The following is an 11,492-nucleotide window of genomic DNA, read 5'->3' on the forward strand; positions in this document are numbered from 1 at the left end:
CTGACGAAAAATTAACACCATTTGTTTACATTTGCATCACCCACAGGCACAACTTTTGTAGATGGAGACACCGTACCTTCGATGACGCGAATAGACTTTTCTACGGCTCATGTACGTACACGGCACATGACACAAACACTATTGTTTGTGGCATTAAAAACTGGATTCTAACCGCACTGCGCACTAACTACTCTTCTATTAAATTCTTCTCATAGACTGGTTAGTTCGACTGGTCTGTCTATGAAAGTACCATCGCTATCACTTGAAATGCATGTGTTTTGACAGCTCGCAGTTTTCAGTAGCAGTTTGATCATTCGCACTTTGAAAGTGCGGAGTCCAGGTTGGTGGGAAGTGCGCAATACATCACTAGCTGGTGGAAAATAATAAACAAAGACGGCAAAATCAAATGGGATTGTTTTCAACCAGGAAGCTGCAGAAGTGTTCGTGAGACCGGGCGACAAGAACTCAATTCAATACGAAGGTTAGCGCCAATTTGTTCACCCACGCTTAACATTTAAGCCCGCTCGAATAGAATTTTACAATAGCGTAAAGCAACGGTTCTCAACCTTTTTCGTCCCGCGGACCCCTGCGTAATGACGCAGGGTTCCGCAACAACCCCCACGGCTTAACATCCATATTGTGTACTATCCAAATATTTTCTGTCTGTTACAAAAAGGCTTCTTCTGAGATAAATTATCTTCTTCGCGGACCCCTCCAAAGCAAACAGAAGTTCTGATAATACTTAAAAAGCACAATTTAAAGTTCATATCACGTTCCTAGCGATCTTTCAAGCTGCTTAAGCTATAATGGAACTTGAAAGCTGCAAAAACCGCTATTAGAACATAAAACGTATAGTAAAATTACTTAAAACGAGAAGCTTATGCAGCTCCCTTATACAAACTTTTGGTTGCTGGGGCTGGTAACTACTATACGGCTCCCTGGGGATCTGCAGGTTGACAATTGCTGGCAATAGATATTATGGTTATTATTGTTTCAACATTGATTGACGCTGTGTTCTCGCAGCAGAATTACAATAATATTTCATGTAACAATCAATATTACTGTTCAGCAAAAAAACTGAAACAGCAAATTCACATTAAATTTTTGTTTTCGAGAAAAAAAAATTCAAGGAAAAAAAACGATTTATTAAATGTTAAGATATATATAGGGTTGCCACCCCTCCGGGTTTGACCCGGAGACTCCGGTTTTCGGGAGCGATCTCCGGGCCTCAGGGTTTCACATCAATTTCTCCGGGTTTGGTGGGAAGAATAATATTTTCATTTTTTTGGAATCAATTGATTCTTTACAAAATATTTAAAAAGTCTAAGTTAACTATTACTCTGATTCAGTTTTTTTCGACTAACTCTTCGTTTCAAGGTGGCGAAGATGAGTTCACCAAATATTGCTGATTTCTTTCACAAAGCAATGAATATGAAAAACAAATCAAATTTACTACAAATTAAGGAAAGTAATATTTCGCTATATTCTACAATTGATATGTAGCATCCTACTAAGTCGCTCAAAATGATGTAAAAAGTCATTTTGGTGCAATTTTACCAAATCACATCACTGTTAGTGGTGCTTATCGACCACTGCACCAAGGTATGGCAGATTTAGCCAACTGACTAGGTCAACATCAAACGAGTTCTTCTCGTGTTGTTGCTACTCCTGCAGCAACCCTTAACTGTGGGCTAGGGAGGTGAGTTTTGCCATTTTGTTGTGACCTCTGGTGATGAATAACCGACACCACATAGTGCTTTCCATATGATGCCGCAGCCTCCTTTGCTCTCCTTTTCCTGTTAGTTATGGAGGAGAGCAATGCTCGTTCGACTTATCCTCCACAGCGAGAGTTGGTGCTTTTGTGTTCTTGGCACTTAGTCGGGGAAGTGAAATACTACACCAGATTAAACCAACAAAACCGTTCATAAATGTGAAAAATTTACAGCTTTGCTGTAACGTAGTAATAAAAAGCGATTAAAGTGCTCTAAAATGCCGAGCAATCGCTTTGATTCCAATTTCCGTCTAGTTCCACTCAAAATCCACCACCCCCCAGATCAGTGAAAATCTCCGGGTCAAAGCCTCTCCAGAGGTGGCAACCCTAGATATATAACCACCTTCATTTTTCATTGTAAAAGCATTTCTCTTCTTTTTGGGTTTTTGTTGATTTGTTGACAAAATATAAAAAAATAAAAAAAAATATTTTTTTGCCATTCAAATTTTTAGCATACATTTTTGTTTTTGTGGAAAATGACACAATATTTTTTTCAGAGAATAATTTTTTCGTATACATACGCAGACGAATCAGGCCTTTTTGAAACAACAAAACGTTTAGTCACAGATAACAGACGTTTAGGCTCGATTTAAATCGTGTGTAAATACCCGCTACTGGAATTCTGAATAAACCAGACGTCTGAAACACGTTTGGCAAACGTTTGTAGATGGCGCAGTGATCGATACGATGCAATTAGAGTGCAGCTGTCAAACACGTTTAGCAAACAGTTGCGCAGATGGCAATAGTGAAACACGGATTTCCAACGTTTATCAATTTAAAAGTTTACACAGGCTTTTGAAGAAATTTTGTACTAGCCTAAACGTCTGTTATCTGTGGTTTAGTTGAATTTAAAACTTGACGAATGACCGTCTCAAACTGAAATGGGTGTTCCTCGAAAGCATGTATATGGTTTAGTTCACCTAAAACTTCTATTTGCATTTTAAATTAGGGTGACTATATCAGACGAGTAAAAACCAGGACAGTCGAAAAGGTACTGCTTTCCCCCGTTACCTCTCAATCGAAGTTGCCTTTTCCGCATGTTTTCGGCAGTTAAAAAGTTCTGGGGTCTAGCAGACAGTAAAAAAGTTCTGGGAGTCGATCACCAAGAACTTTTTCGGATTTTCACAAAGGCAGTTCTTGGTACACCACCATCAGCAAACTTTTAATGCTGAGATGGTCTGTGCAGGATCGGCGAGGAGTTTTCAGTACTAAAACACGACATTGACGTAAATCAGAAACATCACCGATCCCAAGTAGCTTCCCTGCGCTATGCCTGGCAATCTCCAATGACAACCATTATCTCTCGATTTGAGAGCTGCAAAACCTACCGTTGTTACCAAAAATCGTTTAATCGCTTGTTATATACAAACTGGCGGATAGCTTGGTGTAAATAATATTAATAACTTGACATCCCTGCGTGAACTTAAAAGAAAACAAAATTCAATTCATGCTCGTCGCGATGAATGAAATGTTTGGTTGGTTTTCCTCGTCATTCGTTCTCCCGACACAGCGCATTCAGGTTCGGACATGTTCGGTTTCAGAAGTAAACTAAGTTTTGTTTCCATTCTACCTATGAGATGGATTATTGAGCAAAAGTCCACCAGATATAGATTATGCAGTAAACTTATGCTCGAAAATGTAGAAGATGCCAGCTTCTGCCTTCAAACTGTCCACAAAAAAAACAAATAAATGTTTTGGTTGGTGAAGGAATTTATATTTCCTCTGCACTCAAGCATTCCATTCTGCATGAAGTTTCAGTCAGTTGGGAAGTTAATGAATGAGGGAGGCGGTGAATTTGAATTTTAGTTTCGAAAAATACATGCAGAAATAAGCAGAAATATCTGATTTTGAAATTTCGCAGCACTGGTTTGAGCGCGACATTCCATACTCCCTGTTATGTAGGATGCCATACTCGGCGGTTAGTCGCTGTTCAGCGTCCAGGCGTGAAGGCATGTTAATCGTCCATTAGCTATTTCGTTTATTTGACAACCCTCAATGCATTACCTGAGCCGCGGATCTTTTAATATTATCAATGTGCAAAAATAAATAAATAAACCAAATTTTATTGTATATCCATCGGATCTTGTGTACGCGATTTTTTAGTTTGAGTAAAGATCCTATTATTATTATTATTATTATTATTTATTTATTTATTGAGCTTTAACCGCATAGGGTCATTCGCCAAGCCGCAAAGATCTTATTTCTTGTTGAAGATCTATTTACTTCAGTGCAGTGCTCCAGGAAGCGAAAATCTCTTTGAATTTAGAGATTTGATGTCTTAGAAACATTTATTGTGTGTGATAAACTGCATCTTTTGGCTGAAACGGTTTTAGGGTTGTCATTAAAATGTCAAAGTTGTAGAAATTATTTCAAATTTTAGTTGAGATAGAATGATACTTTCTTCTGCAATATTCTTGAACAATAAATTCTGAGTAACTTTGCTGAAGATTTTAACTTTGTATCTCAAACAGTTTTCATTTTATAGTGAACTCAATGCCATAACTTAGGGTGTCTCTCAAAAAAAAGCAGTTTTCTCCGTACAGTTTTTTAGTGTGATTTTTCGCACAAAAGTACACTTCTGGGTACTTTTAGAACATGATTAGGGGCAACTTTTGCAAATGGAAGAAAAATTTTATCTTGTCTGGTTCAAAAGTTATACATAATTTTCTCTGAAAAAAACGCCCTTTTCAAATGTCGATATCTCAAAATGGGGCAAACGAAAATTGTTTATTTTGATTGCATTTGAAAGGTTGTATTTGTGTCTATAATATATTAAAACATTGAAGAACGCTTTTTAGTTTTTCTCAAATAAACCAAAATTACGTAGAACCATTTTTGCATACATTCCCTCAGCGCTCATATAAAAAATATTTGTTTTACGCAGATTCTGTGAATTTTTACCAACACTTTCGAAGGACCAAATACATTTGCAGGCTTTTTATATTGATGATAGTGTAATGACCAGATTTTGGCTCTATTTGTTAGGGTGCCGCACTATATCATCAATTACTCGACCTAGGTACAATCGTTGAAATGCATATGAATTATGGTCAATGCGTTAGTGTCAATATTTGCTTTATTCCTGAGAACCTGTATATTAAATAAAAACTTGTATACGGGCAATAGAAACTAGAATCGCTTTCCTCTTACTTCCACCCTAATATATCCATCGAATTATTGACTCTATATTATAGTGTCAATAATTTGATGGAAATATTAGGACAACAAGTTGAAATTTACCCGGAATAATTCATAATCTGACGTACCCCTGGGGGTGAATTCACCCCCGGTTGAAAAACATTGGTTTATAGTGAACATTTACAAAGGAAATTAAATCCAAAAAGGCCAACCAGTTACTTCTTACTGTAATATTTATTAAAGGGCTACAGATTTTGGAGGCAGCATATAATAATGGCTTCCACGTATTGATACATTTTTCAATGCGATTCTTTTATATTACATTCAACGGCATACCAGCCGGTATCTGTTCTAAAAATTGTAAAATAATTAATTGGAACTAATTTTCTTGAAGAAACACAAGTTCTACCTCTAATGCTTCGTTTGTTTGGATTTTTTTAATCTAATAAGATAGAATGGCGTCTAAGCAAATGTTTCCTTCCGCTATTCTTGTAAGAGTTACAGTTTTGTTCAGAACTTCTAGTTGTAATTATAATAATTATTTTTGCTGAAGTTAACAAGTTATTATTCCTTTTATTAAAAGAAGAGTTGAATGCTAATGACATGACTTTTCTAAAATCAAACTGCATGAATCAAATAAAAAAATGTCATCGCAGTGTCATCATAAACGAACAAACGACACGGCTTTTAAAATTAAATTCAGAATTGTCCAGTTTGCTATAGGAACTGATTCATAAAAAGATGATTGGATAATTTCAGTTTTTTAAATACAACTCTATTATATTTGTTTTTTAAAATAAAACAAGAACCATTGGAGATAAAAATTTTATTGCTGCAGTAAAGCGACTTTCAGATTCAGTTAATTTTTTAGAACATTGCGCATTAGTTGGAACCAGGCATTGTAATTCTCACGCACTCACGCGAGAATAAGCTTATCCAATGTCCCATTTTTCCGAGATTGGTCGCAAAATTCTCTGTCTCCACAAATAGCGTGAGAATAATTTTTCCGGTAAAATTTATCTGATTTTTTCCTTCTCATCGGAATATTTTAATTTCGTGGAAATCAATAAAAGTATCAAAATATACACTTCATTTCCAAGAACGGCGACAAAGAAGTACGATAGACTTCTTTTATCGTGTTTTGGAATAGCGGCAGCAAGGCAGTAAGCGAAAAAGAGACACCACTCATTCGCTCATTCTCCAGCGGTTTTATTTATCCGGAGAAATAACGCGTTGTATTTATCCAGTGAAACTGTGTGAGGGTTAATAACTTTTCTATAGTCGAATTAGAATATTATCCGGACGCATTTACTCATATGAGTGATAAATGCAATGCTTGTTTGGAACATTCAACCCTTAGGGAATAGATGTCATTTCGAGCGTTAAAGTTGTTTAAAACTAAACAGCCCATTATAACGTGATATGGTTATCAACACTAGGTGACCTACTGTGAAGTAGACACTAGACTAGGATTGTTGCTATCGTCGATGTTCGGAAATTCGATATATAAGTATGAAACAAATGGGCGCTCAACGAGAGCGATAGAGATAGAGTAAACAGTACTATGTTATATTTCTCCTTAGTGGAGAAATTTTTTAGAAAAAACAATTTTTTCTCCATTAGGGAGAAAATTGCTTAAAACCATCTTTGCGCGTGAAGAGCACAAAACCTAAAGCTAAATTGACAAATTAACTCAAGTGTTCATTTTTGACAGTTCGATTGTACTGTTTACATGGACTTAGAAAAATTCTTTGCGAATTGCTTCGAGCGAATCGAAATTTTTCTAAGTCCATGTAAACAGTACAAGTAAACTGTCAAGAAAAGTGAGGTTAATTGTGTTCATAAAGAACCTAATTAGTTACGGAATTAACGTTTCGACTTCATCTCATCAGAATCCGACACTAACTTAGCAACAGGGCTATGCTAGCGTCGAATTGAAACTAGCTCCAAAAAACGAAAACACTATTTGTGAGGGCGTGGGGAGGGGGCGGCGGCTAAATCCCCATGAACTGGCCACTATAGGCTTCGAATCTCTCCTTTTGTCTCACTTATTGCGTCTATCAGTGCAAAATATGAAGTGCATATTAAGTAGGTTTATTATTAGGTCATTCATTTTTAGAATATGCGACTTGATCTATTATGTTTGATATATGCATGTTCGACGTTAGGTTTGTCATCTCGGTTCATCCAAACAGGCGTCTGCCAGCAAATCAAAACATCCGTGGTCACGTGAAGGGACCGAGCCGTATAACCGTGTCTAACATGCAAATCATGCTGTGCGGTACATCGACGATGGGGACAGCAGAAGTTATAATTTGAGCAGCATCTATGAGAAGACATGAGCGCACTCACTTCGGCTAATGTTTCAGCGCGTGTAATGGTGAGGGAGGAGTAAAATGTTGTTGGTACCATGTGTCAAAGTCATTCATGTTAACGGTTGCCCCAGGGCAGGCTGGTATCGGACAGTTATCGCATGTAGCTCGAGTGTCCAATTTAATTAGAGAATAAACCAATGCCGGCACCCACGAATGTCTAATGTCACTTAATTGCATATGAACAACATCACCCATAATTCATGCCGAATTGATTATGTCTTATTTAAAGCCAAGCCAGCTACCGTGGCGTGCAGTACAGTTTTTAAGTGCAAAGTTTGATGAACGATGACAGAAGGCAGAAAACGGAAGACGGAAGGTGGAAGGCAGAGGCTGAAGTTAGAAATCGGAAATTAGGTTAGAAGTTGGCGGGCAGGAGAAGGCAGAAATTAGAAGTTAGAACACAGATTAGAAGTTGCAAGTTGGAAGTCAGAAGCCAAAAGTGATAAGTTACAGGTTTGTTCCAGTACCAGGAGAAACTGGAAGAGCAAATAGTGAGAAAATCGTTTCAGCATTCTTTTCATCTCCTTTTTCTTTTTCTGGTAGCAAAACAAAGCAAAAAGGAGCATTTTTTGCTCCTGTTTGCTAGTAACTTCCGTGTACTGGAACAAACCTAATGTTGAAATAACCGTTAGAAGTAGGTTGAGGCAAAATGAACAAAGTGGTAAAATGAGCTTCTTCTTAGTTTGTGTACTTCCAGTTTCTGTAGGTATTGGAATAAACCTTGCATGTAATTAGTAATAATAGCATATAGCCTTATCGGTTATTCTAACGTGATTGGAAACAATCGTGGCAATGATATTAGAAAATATTTATAAGCCCAGTCTGATTTTTTCATCTCTTGATTACATTTTGATTGGTCTACATGTTTATGCGCGCTATACATGGGGATGCGCTGCGAAGGAAAACCCATCGAATGGGACGATGATGCAATTGCGAAGACGACAACGATGCACCTGTTGTCACGAGTTGATTAATGTTTATGGCGTTTTAAGTAACGTATCTACGTTTGCCAATTCGGGGGAGCTCGTGCGATTGGTTTCCTGCCGTTTCTTAAAGTATTATTATTTTTTGCGTATAGCATTTATGCATATATGTAATTTAATGGTACAACCCACGTGCATTAAAGTGCGATCTTCTTTGGCAGTTGAATTTACGTGCATTTTTTGCATGTTTTTTACACGACTTCCAAATAAACTATTTCTTAAAAATTAATATGCAACTTTTCTTCAAAGACAAAATAATGTGTAAGTTCACTTCATATTGAAATTTTTCTAGAGTTCATGTATTTATCCCTTGAATTAGGCGTTGCGCTCAACCGTGAGGTAGATGGTGGAGGGTATATTAATTCACGGACCATCAAGTAATCCACCCAAGAAGGTTTGTCCGGATTCCGCCCTGGCACAGGAAATCTACCGCGCCGCGTCCCCCCACAATACCGCGAACGAAAGACCGTTTTCCATGGTGGTGTTCTTGCTCTGTTATCATGTAACAATAAAGCCCCGGGGCCAGACAGAATCAAATTCAACTTGTTGAAGAATTTGCCAGACTCTGTCAAAAGACGCTTATTGCATATTTAATAGGTTTTTTGAGGGTAACATTGTCCCACATGACTGAAGACAGGTGAGTGTCATCGCCATCCAAAAACCAGGAAAACCAGCCTCCGACCACAACTCGTATCGTCCGATTGCAATGCTGTCCTGTATCCGGAAGTTATTCGAAAAAATGATCTTGTTTCGCCTCGACAATTGGGTCGAAACAAATGGCTTACTGTCAGATACACAAATTGGCTTCCGCAAAGGCAAAGGGACGAACATATGATTGCCTTGCGCTGCTCTCAACAGAAATTCAAATGGCCTATGCTAACAAAGAGCAGATGGCATCAGTATGGATATTAAGGGGGCTTTCGATTCAGTTTCTATCAACATTCTTTATGAGAAGTTGCACCAGCATGATCTTTCACCAAATTTTAAATAAGTTTTTAATAAACCTGTTGTCTGAAAAACAAATGCATTTCTCGCATGGTGATTTATCGAATTCACAATTTAGCTACATGGGCCTTTCCCAGGGCTCATGTCTAAGCCCTCTTCTCTACAATTTTTACGTGAATGACATTGACGAATGTCTTGTCAATTCCTGCACGCTAAGGCAGCTTAAAGATGACGGTGTGGTCTCTATCATAGGTCCCAAAGCCGTCGACTTGCAAGGACCACTGCAAGATACCTTGAACAATTTGTCTGCTTTGGCTCTCCGGTTGGGTATCGAGTTCTCCACGGAAAAAACTGAGCTAGTTGTATTTTCTAGGAAGCGTGAACCAGCGCAACTACAGTTTCAATTAATGGATCAAACTATTGCCCAGGCTTCAACATTCAAATATCTCGGGGTATGGTTCGACTGGGGATGTTACATTAGGTATCTGAAACAGAAGTGCCAACAAAAAATCAACTTTCCCATCCAGGAGACCTGATCAGGTTGTACCAAACAACGATACTATCGGTTATGGAGTACGGATCAGTGGCGTAGTAAGAAAATTTTTCGGGGGGGGATATGAATTTTTTTTGTATATATATATATGAAAAAATGTTCAAAAACATTCTGAGCAGGAAAAAAATGTTCAAAACCAACAACTCAGGGAACGGGTTTGGGTAGTCAGGGTAGGAAAGCTAGCTGTTGGTATAGAATTAATGCTCTTCCCCTACGAGGACAATCTGGGCGGCAAACTTCAGACTGTCTAATTTACTGAGCCCTTCAGTTCCCTTGTGCAATTCAGTACCACTTCTTCGTTGAGCTTCCGACTGGTTCGCGAACTACTCGGTCTAGCCCCCGACGATAGATCTAGCCTACTCCGACGAAAAGTTCCCCGGCGAGAGAAGTTCGAAAGCGAGCCAACCAGCCAGGTGCTGTGGTCAGTTCGGCGATTCCGGTAGAGTAGGGCATCCGGTTTGCTGGAGCCCCGGCGCGGCTGGTGGTGTATCGTCGCGATCTACGCGGTCTCGTTCCCGGCGGTGAATCTGACTGTACGCTGACGGAGAGATCCCAGACGAAATAAGTTCTCCCGATATCGATTCTTCTTTGGTTTTCGCTATTTTTCTATCGGAACAACCGGTGGGGTGCCGTGGTCGGTCTGACGAATCCACATGGAGCGTGACGTCCGGTTCGCTGGCGTTTCGACGACTCAAACTCGCTGCTCTGTTGCAGTCTACTCGACTAGTCATCGGCGGTGAATCTAGCTTATTCCTGCGAGGAGTTCTCTGGCGGTGATTGCTCTCCCGAAACCGTTGTTCGATGTCCATTACGTTGTAAGACGGTCATGATCTACATCAGCGGTTCTCAATCTTTTTCCTGCGGACCCCCATAGATAAAGATCAATTTTGTATGCTATCAATATGTTATTTTCAATTTGTTAGGAAACATGACTTGAAATTTCAATATGCATTCGGAAAATATATTTTTCTTCGCGGACTCCCAGAAATGACTCCGCGGTCCCCTAGGGGTCCGCGGACCTTAGGTTGAGAATCACTGATCTACATCATATCTCTGTTTACTGTGTTCCACGTCTTTAAGTCGCTTGTCATTCTGTAGGCTACATTATCCGGGTTGATGTCCGGTCCTCCCGTTTTAAGTAGCTCCCTACACGTCACTTCAAACCTTGGACATTCAAAGACTCTCCTCGGACATTCAAAGACTTCAAACCTCGGACATTCAAAGACGCTCCGGTGTCTCCTCGACGATCTCACACTCCAAGCACAATGTTGACGTTGCGTACCCACACCGATGAAGATACTCCTTAAGCAGCCGTGGCTCGGTAGGAGCTGTTTCAGGTGGAAGGTCATCTCTCCGTGCTTTCTATTGACGCACGCCGACAGGTTTGGATGAGCCGGTAGGTCCATTTTCCTTTCTCCGTATTGTCACATTCCTGCTGCCACGTCACCATCGAATCGATTCTCATCATCTTCCTCACGTTTCTGGCGTTTCATTGTTTGTAGCACTTGATATCCTCCGTCAGGGTAATGTAGATAGGGATCATCCCGGCGACAAAGCATATTGCCTCCGGTACACAATCGCAACTCGTACGACCAGCAGTCGAAGCGTCCTGTTCAGCTTTTCGCGGTTTCATTGTCTCCGTCCCCGACACCTCCATTTCTTCAAGTGTCTCACCGTTAGTGACACATCGTCCACGAAACCAACGATTTTCACTTCCTGGGAAGCCG

This window comes from Topomyia yanbarensis, chromosome 2, assembly GCF_030247195.1.
Source record: "Topomyia yanbarensis strain Yona2022 chromosome 2, ASM3024719v1, whole genome shotgun sequence".
Lineage (NCBI taxonomy): Eukaryota > Metazoa > Arthropoda > Insecta > Diptera > Culicidae > Topomyia > Topomyia yanbarensis.